The sequence below is a fragment of the Chlorocebus sabaeus genome, chromosome 8 (assembly GCF_047675955.1).
Source record: "Chlorocebus sabaeus isolate Y175 chromosome 8, mChlSab1.0.hap1, whole genome shotgun sequence".
NCBI lineage: Eukaryota > Metazoa > Chordata > Mammalia > Primates > Cercopithecidae > Chlorocebus > Chlorocebus sabaeus.
In genome coordinates this window covers 147311154-147329046 of record NC_132911.1, presented here as the reverse complement: position 1 = coordinate 147329046, position 17893 = coordinate 147311154, and the positions used below count along the sequence as shown (strand labels likewise).

At 47.5% G+C, this 17893-nt stretch overlaps 1 long non-coding RNA gene across 5 annotated transcripts in view; it reads left to right on the top strand.

Annotated features, from left to right (window-relative positions):
• The window catches only part of LOC140712253 (uncharacterized), an 18364-nt gene extending 471 nt beyond the window's left edge, over positions 1-17893 (top strand). The window contains exons 2-3 of one of the 5 annotated variants that reach the window (XR_012093790.1): positions 266-12611; positions 12796-17893. This is a non-coding gene — a long non-coding RNA (uncharacterized lncRNA). Of the gene's footprint in view, positions 1-265 lie in introns of all 5 variants that reach the window. The other 4 variants (XR_012093793.1, XR_012093792.1, XR_012093791.1 and 1 more) reach the window with 4 other exon arrangements.

Genomic DNA, 17893 nt, shown 5'->3' with positions numbered 1-17893 from the left:
TCGGCTTCCCAAAGTGCTGGGACTACAGGCGCGCGCCACCGCGCCGGCTCCTTGATTCTTAGTAGACATTACTCATTGCTAGAATGAGTCACAGTCCGAACTAATTACATTCCCCTGCCCCCCCCCAAAAAAAATTATATTCGTATTTTTGGTTTTCTTTTTCCATTTTTCTGCTAGCACTGAGGGAACTTGATTACCTAAATTGTTAGATGGGATTGGGAGGAATTTTGTTTTAGCAATGACACTCAATTTTTTTTTTTTCCAGACGGAGTCTCGCCTGTCACCAGGCTGTAGTGCTGGAATGCAGTGGCGTGATCTCGGCTCACTGCAACCTACGGCTCCCTAATTCAAGCGATTCTCCTGCCTCAGCCTCTGGAGTAGCTGGGATTACAGGCACACGCCACCACGCACAGCTAATTTTTGTATTTTTAGTAGAGACGGAGTTTCACCATGTTGGCCAGGATGATCTTGATCTCCTGATCTCGTGATCCGCCCGCCTTGGCCTCCCAAAGTGCTGGGATTACAGGTGTGAGCCACTGTGCCCAGTCGACTCTCAATTTCTTTAGCTCCTTCTGACTTACATTCAAAAAACATAACAGCAGTTTATCACCAAGTGTACGTAATGACCTGTCAGTTGACCACTTGAATAGGTCCTTTTTACATTTTGACAGAAGCAAAGAATTAGAAGTAACCTAAAGTGCAAAACTACATTAAATCTTTCCCAGCCAATAAATTCACCTACTTTCTTAAAATCAACTGCAGAGTTTTGAATTATCCCTTTGATGAGGAGGACAGCCCAGGTACCAGGGCCAGGTACCAGGGTGAACAAAGGAAGAGAAGCAACGTGGGAGAAGGAGCTGTGGCCAACGGGACACGCTAGGCGCGTGCCCTCATCCAAAGACTGTCTACAGGAATTCCAGGACAGAGTCCATGTGGAAGTCCTGCTGTGATTCTCCAGGGGCTCCCGACTCTTGGAAAGGCTTCTGTGTTCCAGGGCTGTGTGTGAAAGCCCTATATTGAGCAACCCCACCTTTCATCCAGGCCTGGAGACCTCGGCTGCTGCAACCCTATTGCCAGCTTACCATGGGACCCAGCTCTTAAGGCAAGAAGGGCTTGGGGCCTCTTCCCCACAGGGCTTACAGACCTTTCAGCCTCTCTGTCTGCAGGCCCAAAGAGCTTGAGAACACCACCTGAGTAGGTTGTCACAGATCAACATCTGCCTTGTACACCTGACAAATGCCACTTCAACCCCACCAACAGCTAACACATGGCTGCATCGTGGCACTTAATACTTTGAGTTTACTTGTTTGGTACTGATTGTCCCTGCCAGTAGAAAGGAAGCTCCGTGAGGTCAGGGACCCCCGTCTCATTCCATGTCTAGCCCAGTGCTTGGCCCATGTGAATGTCAGCAACTGTGGTGGATGCTGTGATGAGAGGCCCAGGGAGACCCCTCCAGTGACAGGCTGGGTGTCCTAGTTGTTCAGGGTGTGGTAAGCGGTCTTCAGCCATCAGTTGCAACTCACCAGGGTCACACTGTTCCCTGGGACAGCTCACGTTGCAAAGTCCTGGCCATCTTGGTCCAACCGAGGACAGCCCTGAGAGCCACTTCTGTTGCAGAGCTCCCTGCAGGGAATCAGTATCCGCTATGCTTGATGGCATCACAGCCTGACTCCTGCCTCTTGTGTCTTCCCCTCCACAGGCCCAATACCACTTGGCAATAAGTCTGCTCCCTGCTTAGGAACCCCCTTGAGCCACAACAGCTTTGTCAGGTGACTTCTAATATTATCTCCATTTTATAGATGAGGAAACTGAGAAATAGGGAAGCCAAATGACTCACCTAACGCATCAGCCAGGACATGCTGGAGGAGTCCACAGGTGTGGCTATCTGCCGCCAAAGCCCTTGACCTACAGCAAATACAAAGCCGAAACCTGGAAGGCAAAAGGCCTGAGGGGAGGCTGCCATGCAAGATGAGGCTGATGCTGTTGCCATAACCAGAGCTCAAGAAAGGAAAGCTGTCCAAAGAAACTGCATTTAACCAAAAAGGGAATTTGTAGAGATCTGAGGGCACGGAGCCATTCTGAAGACAAAGCAGAAATTCTGATAAAAGATCCTAAAACATAGTTTCAAGCTATCTGGGATGTGGAGTTTGGAAACAGGCCATGGGTGGTCTTGGTGTGAGAGCAAGCACAAAACTGGGAAAGTCCCCGAGGAAGGCCACTGTGCCTTCAAGCCATGAGCAAAGCTTTCCTGCTTTGGGCGAATGGAGTCTGGGGACAAGTTGATATGAATGGAGGACTGAAGACAACTTGGGAATTACAGTCTTTCTGAGGTAACTGGGTGGGGCAGATTGTGTGGTCCCGGTCCAAGCCACACAGGAAGCCCACGCGGGCTTCTGAGCAGGAGTGTGACAAAAGCCAAATGATGCTGGAAAGTGATGCTGGCTGCGAAGTGACCACAGAGGACAGGATGAGGACGGTGGCAATTGCAGCCACACAGAAGAACAGCCGGGGTGAGACTGGACTGAGCCAGGAAGGAGAGGCAGGGACCGGCTCTGAAGGCCGAGGGAGGGTCCACAGGAGGGTGGGGAGTGGACAGGAAACTGACATCCATGGTGACACAGGGTGGGGCAGGTGGGAGAAAGGTAAAAGAAGAACAGAAGGCCACTTTGGGGCATTTGAGACCTTGTTGCTAAGTGAGGCCAAACAATTAAAAGATTTTTTAAATCTTCTGGTAGCTGGAGAGGAACCTGAGACAAGAGCAGATGGGAGTTGTGGCAGTAGTGGCTATCTTGAGGGACAGACCCCAGGAGGAAATGAGAGATGCGTGCAAGGAGGAGCATCGCTGAGCCCACACTGGACTCAGGATGGATGAGACAGAGGTGGACTCAGGTGCCTGCAGGTGGAGAGAGAAGGTGGGGGTGGCCTGCAGGCAGGTCTCTTCTGACTATTGCAAAGCACATCCAAAAGTAAATGATGCCGGGTGCGGTGGCTCTTGCCAGTAATCCCAGCACTTTGGGAGCTGAAGCAGGCAGATCAGCTGGACCAATGTGATGAAACCTCGTCTCTACTAAAAATACAAAAATTAGCTGGGTGTGGTGGCATGCACCTGTAATCCCAGCTACTTGGGAGGCTGAGGCAGGAGAATTGCTTGAACCTGGGAGGCGGAGGTTGCAGTGAGCCAAGATCATGCCATTGCACTGCAGCCTGGGCAACAAGGGTGGAACTCTGTCTCTAAAAAAGAAAATGAGGTAGGAGGTGGAGCTCAACTCCGGAGGCGGGGCTTGGACACGGGACCAAACTGAGGACTAGCTAAAACAGGTCCAGGGCAGAAGAGCCTCCCAGGAGGCAGACCAACCAGTGTGCCATGTCAGTTTACCATTGCCATGACAGCACCGGAAGCTCCCGCCTCTTTCCATGGCAACAACCAGACAATGCGGAACTTACCACGCGAATTCTAGAAATTTCTTTCTTTTTTTTTTTTGAGATTGAGTCTCGCTCTTGCCCAGGCTGGAGTGCAGTGGCGTGATAATCTGCTCAGTGCAAGCTCTGCTTCCCGGGTTCATGCCATTCTCCTACCTCAGCCTTGTGAGTAGCTGGGACTAAGGAAGGAGACCACTACTACTCCTGCTGCCCTCCTCCCCCCACCTTGCCTAGTTCACAAGACAGGAGTAAAGAGAAAAAGAAACAAAAGTAAGACAAATAGCCAGACAACCTTGGCACCACCACCCGGCCCTAGGAGTTAAACAAAGTAATAATAACATCAACCCCTGGCCTAAACTACTTGTGTTATCTGTAAATTCCAGGCACTGTATGAAAAAAGCGTTGTAAAACTTTCTGTTCTGTTATAGCTGATGCATGTAGCCCCCAGTCACGTTTCCCACACTTGCTCGATTTATCATGACCCTTTCACGTGGACCCCTTAAAGTTGTAAGCCTTTAAAAAGGCCAGGTATTTCTTTCTCGGAGAGCTTGGCTCTTAAGACACAAGTCTGCCGACACTCCCGGCCGAATAAAAAATCTTTTCCTTCTTTAATCCGGTGTCTGAGGAGTTTTGTCTGTGGCTTGTCCTGCTACAGGACTACAGGCCCCCGCCACCACGCCTGGCTAATTTTTTGTATTTTTGGTAGAGACGGGGTTTCGCTATCTTGGTCAGGCTGTTCTTGAATTCCTGACCTAAGGAAATCCGCCCGCCTCGACCTCCCAAAGTGGTGGGATTACAGGTGTGAGCCTTTTTTTTTTTTTTTTTTTTTGGTGAGACAGAGTCTCACTCTAAAGAAATTTCTTTCTTTTTTTTTTTTTTTTGAGACAGGATCTCACTCTGTTGCCCACTCTGTTGGAGTGCAATGGTGTGGTCTCAGCTCACTGCAGCCTCTGCCTCCTGGGTTCAAGTGATTCTCTTGCCTCAGCTTCCCAAGTAGTGGGACTACAAGCGTGCGCTACCACACCTGGCTAATTTTTGTATTTTTAGTAGAGATGGGTTTTCGCCATGTTGGCCAGGCTGGTCTTGAACGCCCGACCTCAGATGATCTGCCTGCCTTAGCCTCCCAAAGTGCTGGGATTACAGGCATGAGCCACCTCACCTGGCCTAACTCTAGAAATTTCTGCATAAGATATCCCTTAATTTGCATATGATTAAAAGTGGGTATACATATGACTGCAGAAGTGCCTCTGAGTTGCTTTTCTGGGCTCACTGCCTATAGGGTAGCCCTGCTCTGCAAGGAGCAGTCCCTCTGCTGCTGCTGTACACGGCCACTTCCGTCAAAGGTGCTATCTAACACCATGGGCTCTCTCTTGAAATCTTTCCTGGGCAAAGCCAAGAATCCTCACGGGCTAAGCCACAATTTGGGGACTCGCCTGCCCTTCATCAAAAATATTTTTTTAAGAGCTCTGGCCGGGCACGGTGGCCCTCGCCTCTAATCCTAAAACTTTGGGAGGCTGGGGCGGGCAGATCGCCTGAGGTCAGGAGTTTGAGACCAGCCTGGCTAACATGGTGAAACCCCATCTCTACTAAAAATACAAAATTAGCTGGGCGTGGTGATGTGCACCTATAATCCCAGCTACTTGGGAGGCTGAGGCAGGAGAATCGCTTGAAGCCAGGAGGCGAAGGTTGCAGTGAGCCAAGATCTTGCCACTGAACTCCAGCCTGGGTGACAGAGTGAGACTCCCATCTACAAAAAAAAAAAAAAACTCTATGGTCAAAAGTTGACCTAATTGAAAGCTGAGGTTCAAGCTCTTCCCTCCTCTGCTGTCTTTGGTATCACAAGATGTGCAATGTCTCAGACCCCTTAAGGAACACAGAAAAAGGCGCCACTCACACCCTTTTGGGTCTTCTTCCTGTGGAGGCTGAAGAGTCATGGACGGGGTCCTTTCAGGTCTAAAACTCTGCTCTCTTTGTATTGTATCACCTGATCTCTTTGGCTTTGGGGGGCACCAAAGATTACTTTGTTTTTTTGTTTTTTTTTTTTGTTTTTTATTTTATTTATTTTTTTTTTGAGACGGAGTCTCGCTCTGTCGCCCAGGCTGGAGTACAGTGGCCGGATCTCAGCTCACTGCAAGCTCCACCTCCCGGGTTTACGCCATTCTCCTGCCTCAGCCTCCCAAGTAGCTGGGATTACAGGCGCCCGCCACCTCGCCCGGCTAGTTTTTTTGTATTTTTTTAGTAGAGGCGGGTTTTCACTGTGTTAGCCAGGATGGTCTTGATCTCCTGACCTCGTGATCCGCCCGTCTCGGCCTCCCAAAGTGCTGGGATTACAGGCTTGAGCCACCCCGCCCGGCCTAGAATTTCTTATATCTAACCTCTTCTCAGGTTTCCCAGCTCAAATACAGCTGTAAAAAATATATGGGGGTGGGATGTGAAATGATGAGAAACACACTCACCGTACCAACCCAAAGAATGGACTTAGAGGCTCGAAAAACAGCAAATGTGAGACTTTTTAATAATGGTCTAGCCAGGTGCAGTGGCTCATGCCTGTAAGCCCAGCACTTTGGGAGGCTGAGGCAGGCAGATCACCTGAGGTTGGGAGTTCAAGACCAGCCTGACCAACATGGAGAAACCCCGTGTCTACCAAAAATACAAAATTAGCTGGGCATAGTGGTGCATGCCTGTAATCCCAGCTACTCAGGAGGCTGAGGCAGGAGAATCACTTGAACCCAGGAGGCAGAGGTTGTGGTGAGCCAAGATCGCGCCATTGCACTCCAGCCTGGGCGACAAGAGTGAAACTCCATCTCAAAAAAATAAATAAGTAAATAATAATAATAATGGTCTTGCAAGATCAGGTGTTTGGTGGGCAAGCACACTGGGACAGTCACAACAGGTAATCTATCTCTTAGCGTACAAGTCCCTCCGCCAGTTCCTCAGTGGTTGAGTACTGTGGGGTGACAATCTTCCTGGACGTTGCCAAAGTTTATTATCCCCCTTATAAGGTTATACCCCATTCCCTTCCCCTCTTAAGTTTTGATTTCTCAATAAGGAAACTTTCTTCCCTTTTATGGGCGGATCCCTCCTCTACATTCGGTTCACTTATTGTGACCTCCTAGGCACATGAGCTGTGTGGTTTGTTACATTTGCAGGCCAGCTGCCAGTACTTAGATTTATCATGCCTTGAAAACAAACCATTTAAAATGTTTTTTCACATGAAAGGAGGGAAGTGCAAAGGAATTTTAACATGGAAAACTGAAATATCAAAATGAGATTAGTCCATACTGCAGGAAGCTCCTTTAAATTACAAACATGCAAATATTGTTTTTCTATATTAGTAAACATTTTAAAGATACATGCCCAAGATTCCTGGGTAAAAAAACCGTAAGTTCCTGCCAGCAGAGATGGGCTAACAATTAAAATAAATAAATAAATAAAAAAGGAGATGGAACCTGCAACCTCCACCTCTCGGGTTCAAGTGATTCTCCTGCCTCAGCCTCCCAAGTAGGTGGGATTATAGGCATCCACCACCACGCCCAGCTAATTTTTGTATTTTTAGTAGAGATGGGGGCTCACCATGTTGGCCAGGCTGGCCTTGAACTCCTGACCTCAAGTGATCTGCCCACCTCAGCCTCCCAAAGTGCTAGGATTACAGGCGTGAGCCACCGCGCATGGCCAATTTTTTTTTTTTTTTTTTTTCCTCTAGAGACAGAATCATGCTCTTGTTGCCCAGGCTAGAGTGCAATGGTGCCATCTTGGCTCACTGCAACCTTCGCCTCCTGGGTTCAAGCGATTATCCTGTCTCAGCCTCCCAACGAGCTGGGACTACAGGCACCTGCCACCACACCCGACTAATTTTTGCATTTTTAGTAGAGACAGAGTTTCGCCATGTTGGCCAGGCTGGTCCTGAGGTCCTGACCTCCAGTAATCCGTCTGCCTCGGCCTCCTAAAGTGTGGGATTACAGGCATGAGCCATCATATCTAGCTGAATTTTTTTTTTTTTTTTTTTTTTTTTGAGACAGAGTCTTGCTGTTTGGCCCAGGCTGGACTGCAGTGGTGTGATCTCGGCTCACTGCAAGCTTCACCTAAGGGTTCACGCCATCCTCCTGCCTCGGCCTCCTGAGTAGCTGGGACTACAGGTGCCCGCCACTGCGCCTGGCTAGTTTTTTGTATTTTTAGTAGAGACGGGGTTTCACCGTGTTAGCCAGGATGGTTTCGATCTCCTGACCTCGTGATCCACCTGCTTCGGCCTCCCAAAGTGCTGGGATTACAGGCATGAGCCACTGAGCCCAGACGAAAAATAATAATTTTTTAAAGCATAGGATGATACAACTCTTATACCTGGACAGCTGACTGGAAAAACGTTTACAAAATGAAATGCAAGAAGGAAAGGAGAGTACGCTTATATGAAATATTTTCCAATTTGAAAAGAGGAGACTGAAGAGTCAAGAGGCAATTCTGTGAAAGTTTTAAAAATATTCCATCAAGATTAAGAACTTCTACAAACCACAGTGGGACCTCAGGAAAAGCAGTGTGAGTATTTGAAACTTATCATCTTCCAGAACACTGAGCCAAGTTGAGAGAACCAGCCAAAGCCTACGGAAATACATGGAATATACCCCCTGGATATGGCACACTTAAAAAGATTTTAGAAAAAAGAACAGAACTCAGATCTGCCAAAAATAACTGAACCCTTCAGTGGCAAGCTTCTCAACAGCACATATCCTCAGGTTAAAGAGGATGAGGCCAGGCATGGTGGCCCACGCCTGTAATCCCAGCACTTTGGGAGGCCGAAGCAGGTGGATCACCTGAGGTAGACCAGTCTGACCAACATGGTGAAACCCCACCTCTACTAAAAACACAAAATTAGCTGGGCATGGTGGTGCATGCCTGTAATCCCAGCTACTCGGGAGGCTGAAGAAGGAGAATTGCTTGGACCTGGGAGGTGGAGGTTGCAGTGAGCCAAGATCACACCACTGCATTCCAGCCTGGGCAACAAGAGCAAAACTCCATGTCAAAAAAAGAAAAGAAAAAGAAAAAGAAAAATGAAAAGAGGATGAAAGCAACAATCGACAACTAACCATAGTGGATGAGCAGGGGTGGGTGAGATAGGTCCCAAAGAAGACTAGAAACATATCAAGGATATTTCATCTATACTCTGTAGCTACAAACAAAAAGGTGTAAACAGAGCTATCCACATGTAACATGAAGAAGATAAACAAAAATGACATAGCAACTATCAAACCTACTATAAAAAAAAAGAAATACAATGAGAGAAGAAATTTCCATGCAACAGATGAAGAACCCAATCTGGAAAACAATATAAGCCCTCAAACCAAAAGTAGGTTCCTCCTTGAATACTTATTTGAATATTTCAAATGAGAATGTGAATTCAAGTTGAATTTTAAAAAAAACTATAGGTCGGGAGCAAGATGGCCGAATAGGAACAGCTCCAGCCTCCAGCTCCCAGAGTGAGCGACACAGAAGACGGGTAATTTCTGCATTTTCAACTGAGGTACCAGGTTCATCTCACTGGGAAGTGCTGGACAATTGGTGCTGGTCAGCTGGTGCAGCCCGACCAGCCAGAGCTGAAGCAGGGCGAGGCATCACCTCACCTGGGAAGTACAAAGGGGAAGGGAATCCCTTTTCCTAGCCAAGGGAAACTGAGACACACAACACCTGGAAAATCAGGTAACTCCCACCCTAATACTGTGCTTTACCAAGAGTCTTAGCAAACGGCACACCAGGAGATTATATCCCACACCTGGCCCAGAGGGTTCCACGCCCATGGAGCCTCCCTCATTGCTAGCACAGCAGTCTGAGATCTAACTGCAAGGCGGCAGCGAGGCTGGGGAGGGGTGCCCACCATTGCTGAGGCTTCAGTAGGTAAACAAAGCCACGGGGAAGCTTGAACTGGGTGGAGCCCACCACAGCTCAGGGAGGCCTGCCTGTCTCTGTAGACTCTACCTCTGGAGACAGGGCATAGTTAACAAAAAGCAGCAGAAACCTCTGCAGATGTTAATGACCCTGCCTGACAGCTTTGAAGAGAGCAGTGGATCTCCCAGCATGGAGGCTGAGATCTGAGAACGGACAGACTGCCTGCTCAAGTGGGTCCCTGACCCCTGAGTAGCTTAACTGGGAGACATCCTCCACTAGGTGCAGACTGACACCTCACACCTCACACGGCGGGGTACACCCCTGAGACGAAGCTTCCAGAGCAAGAATCAGACAGCAGCACTTGCTGTTCAGCAATATTCTATCTTCTGCAGCCTCTGCTGCTGATACCTAGGGAAACAGTGTCTGGAGTGGACCTCAAGCAATCTCCAACAGACCTACAGCTGAGGATCCTCACTGTTAGAAGGAAAACTAACAAACAGAAAGGACACCCACACCAAAATCCCATCAGTACGTCACCAGTATCAAAGACCAAAGGCAGATAAAACCACAAAGATGGGGGAAAAAGCAGGGCAGAAAAGCTGGAAATTCAAAAAATCAGAGCGCATCTCCCCCTCCAAAGGAACGCAGCTCATCACCAGCAACGGATCAAAGCTGGATGGAGAATGACTTTGACAAGTTGAAAGGAGAAGGCTTCAGTCGATCAAACTTCTCAGAGCTAAAGGAGGAACTATATACCCAGCGCAAAGAAACTAAAAATCTTGAAAAAAGAATGGAAGAATGGATAACTAGAATAATCAATGCAGAGAAGGCCATAAATGAACTGACAGAGATAAAAACCATGACACAAGAAATACGTGACAAATGCACAAGCTTCCGACTCGATCAACTGGAAGAAAGAGTATTACTGATTGAAGATCAAATGAATGAAATGAAGCAAGAAGTCTAGAGAAAAAAAAGGAAAAAGAAATGAACAGGCCGGGCACGGTGGCTCAAGCCTGTAATCCCAGCACTTTGGGAGGCCGAGATGGGCGGATCACGAGGTCAGGAGATCGAGACCATCCTGGCTAACACAGTGAAACCCCATCTCTACAAAAATACCAAAAAAAAAAAAAACTCGCCGGGTGAGGTGGCGGGCGCCTGTAGTCCCAGCTACTCGGGAGGCTGAGGCAGGAGAATGGCGTAAACCCGGGAGGCAGAGCTTGCAGTGAGCCGAGATCGTGCCACTGCACTCCAGCCTGGGCGACAGAGCGAGACTCCGTCTCAAAAAAAAAAAAAAAAAAGAAAGAAATGAACAAAGCCTCCAAGAAATATGGGATTATGTGAAAAGACCAAATCTACGTCTGATTGGTGTGCCTGAAAGTGAGGGGGAAAATGGAATCAAGTTGGAAAACACTCTTCAGGATATCATCCAGGAGAACTTCCCCAACCTATTAAGGCAGGCCAACATTCAAATTCAGGAAATACAAAGAACGTCACAAAGATACTCCTTGAGAAGAGCAACTCCGAGACACATAATTGTCAGATTCACTAAAGTTGAAATGAAGGAAAAAATGTTAAGGGCAGCCAGAGAGAAAGGTCGGGTTACCAACAAAGGGAAGCCCATCAGACTAACAGCAGATCTCTCGGCAGAAACTCTACAAGCCAGAAGAGAGTGGGGGCCAATATTCAACATTCTTAAAGAAAAGAATTTTCAACCCAGAATTTCATATCCAGCCAAACTAAGTTTCATCAGTGAAGGAAAAATAAAATCCTTTACAGACAAGTAAATGCTTAGAGATTTTGTCACCACCATGCCTGCCCTACAAGAGATCCTGAAGGAAGCACTAAACATGGAAAGGAACAACCAGTACCAGCCATTGCAAAAACATGCCAAAATGTAAAGACCATCGATGCTAGGAAGAAACTGCATCAACTAACGAGCAAAATAACCAGCTAATATCACAATGACAGGATCAAGTTCACACATAACATTATTAACCTTAAATGTAAATGGACTAAATGCTCCAATTAAAAGACACAGACTGGCAAATTGGATAAAGAGTCAAGACCCATCAGTTTGCTGTATTCAGGAGACCCATTTCACATGCAGAGACACACATAGGCTCGAAATAAAGGGATAGAGGAAGATCTACCAAGCAAATGGAGAACAAAAAAAAGCAGGGGTTGCAATACTAGTCCCTGATAAAATAGACTTTAAACCATCAAAGATCAAAAGAGACAAAGAAGGCCATTACATAATGGTAAAGGGATCAATTCAACAGGAAGAGCTAACTATCCTAAATATATATGCACCCAATACAGGAGCACCCAGATTCATAAAGCAAGTCCTTAGAGACTTACAAAGAGACTTAGACTCCCATACAATAATAATGGGAGACTTCAACACTCCACTGTCAACATTAGACAGATCAACGAGACAGAAAGTTAACAAGGATATCCAGGAATTGAACTCATCTCTGCAAAGATTACTTTGTTTTTTGGTTTTTATTTTTTTGAGATGGAGTCTGGTTCTGTCGCCCAGGATAGAGTGCAACGGCACGATCTCGGCTCACTGCACCCTCCACCTCCTGGGTTCAAGCAATTCTCCCACCTCAATCTCCTGAGTAGCTGGGATTACAGGCAACCATGACCACACCAGGCTACTTTTTGTATTTTCATAGAGATGGGGTTTCACCATGTTAGCCAGGCTGGTCTTGAACGCCTGACCTCAGGTGATCCACCAGCCTCAACCTCCCAAAGTGCTAGGATTACAGGCGTGAACCACTGCACCTGACCACCAGAGATTACTTTGTACTGTGAGAGACTACGTGCTTTTGCGTGTGTGATTGCTTAGTTAGTCACAAGTGAGAGCTGCAGTTCTGGAGGTGGCTGACAGCAGTGGTCTGCAACGAGTGTGAATTACACAGAGGACTGTGCAGTTCTGGAGGTGGCTGACAGCAGTGGTCTGCAGTGAGTGTGAATTACACAGAGGACTGCAGTTCTGGAGGTGGCCGACAGCAGTGGTCTGCAGTGAGTGTTAATTATGCAGAGGACTGTGCAGTTCTGGAGGTGGCCGACAGCAGTGGTCTGCAACGAGTGTTAATTACACAGAGGACTGTGCAGTTCTGGATGTGGCCGACAGCAGTGGTCTACAGTGAGTGTTAATTACACAAGAGGCTGTGCAGTTCTGGAGGTGGCTGACAGCAGTGGTCTGCAATGAGTGTGAATTACACAGAGGACTGTGCAGTTCTGGAGGTGGCTGACAGCAGTGGTCTGCAGTGAGTGTTAATTACACAGAGGACTGTGCAGTTCTGGAGGTGGCCGACAGCAGTGGTTCACAGTGAGTGTTAATTACACAGAGGACTGCAGTTCTGGATGTGGCCGACAGCAGTGGTTCACAGTGAGTGTTAATTACACAAGAGGCTGTGCAGTTCTGGAGGTGGCCGACAGCAGTGGTCTACAGTGAGTGTTAATTACACAAGAGGCTGTGCAGTTCTGGAGGTGGCTGACAGCAGTGGTCTGCAATGAGTGTGAATTACACAGAGGACTGTGCAGTTCTGGAGGTGGCTGACAGCAGTGGTCTGCAGTGAGTGTTAATTACACAGAGGACTGTGCAGTTCTGGAGGTGGCCGACAGCAGTGGTTCACAGTGAGTGTTAATTACACAGAGGACTGCAGTTCTGGATGTGGCCGACAGCAGTGGTTCACAGTGAGTGTTAATTACACAAGAGGCTGTGCAGTTCTGGAGGTGGCTGACAGCAGTGGTCTGCAGTGAGTGTTAATTATGCAGAGGACTGTGCAGTTCTGGAGGTGGCTGACAGCAGTGGTCTGCAGTGAGTGTGAATTACACAGAGGACTGTGCAGTTCTGGAGGTGGCTGACAGCAGTGGTCTGCAATGAGTGTGAATTACACAGAGGACTGCAGTTCTGGAGGTGGCTGACAGCAGTGGTCTGCAGTGAGTGTTAATTACACAGAGGACTGTGCAGTTCTGGAGGTGGCCGACAGCAGTGGTCTACAGTGAGTGTTAATTACACAAGAGGCTGTGCAGTTCTGGAGGTGGCCGACAGCAGTGGTTCACAGTGAGTGTGAATTACACAGAGGACTGTGCAGTTCTGGAGGTGGCTGACAGCAGTGGTCTGCAGTGAGTGTTAATTACACAGAGGACTGTGCAGTTCTGGAGGTGGCCGACAGCAGTGGTTCACAGTGAGTGTGAATTACACAGAGGACTGTGCAGTTCTGGAGGTGGCCGACAGCAGTGGTCTACAGTGAGTGTTTATTACACAGGGGGCTATGCATTTTGCTGTGCATTTAGATCACTAAGACGCCATGTAAACACTTGGAGAAATGTCTTAGTAGCAGAGTGTGCTGTGAAAGCATCGCGTGGCGCAGTCCCATGGTGCTTCCTTCTTTTGGGGGACATGGAATTCAGTATAAAAGTGGAATTCCTGATTTTTTTATTTTTTATTTTTTTTTTGACACAGGGTCTCACCCTATTGCCCAGGCTGGGGTGCAGTGGCATATTCTCGGCTCACTGCAACCTCTGCCTCCTGGGCTCAAGCAACCCCCCTGCCTCAGACTCCAGAGTAGCTGGGACTACAGGCTTGAGCCACCATGCCTGGCTAATTTTCGTATTTTTTGTAGGGATGGGTTTTTACCATTTTGCCCAGTCTGGTCTCAAACTCCTGGGCTCAAGTGATCCACCTGCCTCAGCCTCCAAAAGTGCTGGGATTACAGGCATGAGCCACTGCATCCAGCCAGAATTATCAAAGATTTTAAAAAATGCTTTGCCTTCCATTTGTGCCTGCTTGCAACATATTTAAACTGCTAGGCCCTAAGAACTGCAAATGCTTTGTTGGACCTGTTCCTTAATGGTCTCCACCCTGAGCTCAGTGGCTCAGTTGGAAAACAGAATAAATTAAAAGGTACTTATTTTAATGAAGTTGGTCTTCTTATAAAATCCTATGGTAAATTCTTATGATTTTATGTTATTTTAATCTTCTAACACACTCAGACTCCTTTTAAAAAGCTTAAATTCTCTCTGTGTGCTTTGAGATGTAAATTTACTACCCTGTGCTTCCTAAGTCTAGGTAAGGGCTTCAGCATGTGGGACAGATACACTTTAACCTTTTCCATATAGAAAGACACAGTTTGGATCCAACTTTAATTTTTTTTTCTGGTTGTTGTTTTTTTTTCTTTTTTTTTTTTTTGAGACATGGTCTCACTCTGTCATCCAGGCTGGATGCAGTGGCATGATCATGGCTCACTGTAGCGTTGACGTCCCAGGCTCAAGCAATCCCCCAACCTTAGGTTCCTGAGTAAGCTGGGACCACAGGTACACACCATCATGCCAGGCCAATTTTTTTTTTTTTTTTTTTTTTTTGAGATGGAGTCTTGCTCTGTTGCCCAGGCTGGAGTTCAGTGGTGCGATCTTGGCTCACTGCAAGCTCCACCTCCTGGGTTCACACCATTCTCCTGCCTCAGCCTCCTGAGTAGCTGGGACTACAGGCGCCCGCCACCACGTCCAGCTACTTTTTTTGCATTTTTAGTAGAGATGGGGTTTCACCATGTTAGCCAGGATGGTCTCAATCTCCTGACTTCATGATCCGCCCGCCTCGGCCTCCCAAAGCACTGGGATTATAGGCGTGAGCCACCGCGCCCGGCCATGCCTGGCCAATTTTTAAAACGTGTTTGTAGAGACGGGGTCTCACTATGTTGCCCAGGCTGGTCTCAGACCCCTGGGCTCAAGCAATCTTCCTAACTTGGCCTCCCAAATTGCTGAGATTACTGGCATGAGCCACCATGCCCAGCCAACTGTCCTTTTAGAGTAGTGAGTTTTACTGTCCCATGGCCAAAACTTTAAAATCAAATCCTTAAAGTCTTTATTTGTGTCTATCTGCATTATATATGCATGTATACAAGTTTGTATACTGTCTATATGGTACCATTGACTGATAAATAAAGGAGCACTCATCAATTAAATAATCAACCCAAATGCTTTTCAAGTTCATGTGACTTCAGTAATCTTTCATAAACGAAGATAGTTTTTAAATTATTGGTAAAATAAAATAGAAATGTGTTCAGAATTTAATTTAGACATTTTCCTGGGTCTATTGGTCAGTCCTGTTTATACTATTTCTGCTAGATGTTTTAAAATCATAAAGCTATCAGTTTTATGATATTTTTTGATACTTGTTTAATTTATGAACTTATATGCTTGGATTTGAGCCTTTAGATTTTGAGGTCTAGACAAGTGGCCATCATGAGGCCTGGGAACAATGCCTGGGCCCTTTCCTTTCTGATCCAGCTGTGCCTCTTGGCCATGCTGGGAGGGGTTGGAACCTTCAGGCTTTGTCTTTACAGCTGTACTTTGATCTTGGGCTCTGTATCTGGTACATAATTAAAATTGCTTATTTCCTGTGGTTTTCACTGAAAACTAGAGTTACTAAGAATTAGCATTGTAATTAATATATGTAATTAAAACTACTAGGTATAAGAGAAACAATTTTAGGCCAGCCGCCATGGCTCATGCCTGTAATCCTAGCATTTTGGGAAACCGAGGCAGGCGGATCACCTGAGCTCAGGAGTTCAAGACCAGTCTGGGCAACATGGCAAAACCCCGTCTCTACTAAAAATACAAAAAAAAAATTAGCTGGGCATGGTGGCACGCGCCTGTAATCCCAGCTATTTGAGAGGCTGAGGCAGAATTGCTTGTACCTGGGAGGCGGAGGTTGCAATGAGCCAATGTCATGCCACTGCACTCCAGCCTGGGTGACACAATAGAGAGAAACAATTTTATGTACAGAGTGTGTAAAGAAAGCAGAAAAGATTGAGCAATTTTTTTTTCTTTTTCTTTTTCTTTTTTTTTTTTTGAGACTGAGTCTTGCTCTGTCGCCCAGGCTGGCGTGCAGTGGCACGATCTCAGCTCACTGCAACCTCTGCCTCCCAGGTTCAAGCAATTCTCCTGCCTCACCCTCCCAAGTAGCTGGGACTACAGTCACTCGCCACCACACCAGCTAATTTTTGTATTTTTAGTAGAGATGGGGTTTTACCATATTGGTCAGGCTGGTCTCGAACTCCTGACCTCAGGTGATCTGCTGACCTCGGCCTCCCAAAGTGCTGGGATTACAGGCATGAGCCACCGCACCCGGTGTCTTGTTCTGTTACCCAAGCTGGAGTGCAGTAGTGTGATCTTGGCTCACTACAACCTCTACCTCCCAGGTTCAAGCAATTCTCCTACCTCAGTCTCCCGAGTAGCTGGGATTACAGGCACTTGCCACCAGACCCAGATAATTTTTTATATTTTTGGTAGAGGCAGGGTTTCACCATGTTGCCCAGGGTGGTCTCGAACTCCTGACCTCGTGAACCACCCACCTTGACCTCCCAAAGTGTTGGGATTACAGGCATGAGCCACTATAGCCAGCCAATTTTTTTTTCTTTTACATAAGATAATTTTGTGATTTGCCAATAAATGAAGCTGTAAATTATCAGTGAAAATAAATAATTCAAAATTCTAAGCTGTTGAAACTCTATTATTTTAAGCCTTAAAAGAATGATTATGAGCCCCCACTCAGTGCCCACTGCCCATGCCTCTGCCACAAGGCGCCCACCACTCCATGGCCTGTGACTGCCCTTTCACCTTTTGGTGGCTTTGCTCAGGCTGTTCCCTATTCCTGAAATCCTCTTTGCTTAGTCTCTGCTTTTAAGTCCAGGTGAAACATTCATGCTTGAGGGGTTTTCCCAAGGCTCCTTCCAACTCCCTTCTCTGGCCTCCCAGGCTCTCGGTGGCCACTGCATTATGGCCCTATTTCAGTGCAAGTGGATTGTCCCCAGCAGATCACGGTGGAGAGTGCACCCATGTTGGGGGCCAGCCTGAAGATGCAGCTGATGACTGTGAACCAGCAGCGTCAGTTGCTCAGGATAGACCTGCTTCAGTGCAGTGCACAAAGCACAGGTGGCAGCCTGACCATGCAACACTGGTGCCCACCCCACCTCAGGCAAGTCTGGCCCAGTCTCACTGCCCAATAAGACAGAAGAAGAAACGTGGCCAGGCACAGTGGTTCACGCCTGAAATCCTAGCACTTTGGAAGGCCGAGGCAGGCAGATCACCCGAGGTCAGGAGTTCAAGACCAGCCTGGCCTACATGGCAAAACCCCATCTCTACTAAAAATACAAAAATTAGCCAGGCATGGTGGCAGGTGACTGTAATCCCAGCTACTCGGGAGGCTGAGGCAGGAGAATTGCTTGAACCTAGGAGGCGGAGGTTGCAGTGAGCCGAGATTGCACCATTGTACTCCAGCCCTGGGTGACAAGAGTAAGACTCTGTCTCAGTAAAAAAGAGAATAAAAAATGTGATGGGGGCTGGGCGCGGTGGCTCAAGCCTGTAATCCCAGCACTTTGGGAGGCCAAGACGGGCCGATCACAAGGTCAGGAGATCGAGACCAACCTGGCTAACCCAGTGAAACCCTGTCTCTACTAAAAAATACAAAAAAAAACTAGCCAGGCGAGGTGGCGGGCACCTGTAGTCCCAGCTACTCGGGAGGCTGAGGCAGGAGAATGGCGTGAACCCAGGAGGCGGAGCTTGCAGTGAGCCGAGATCCGGC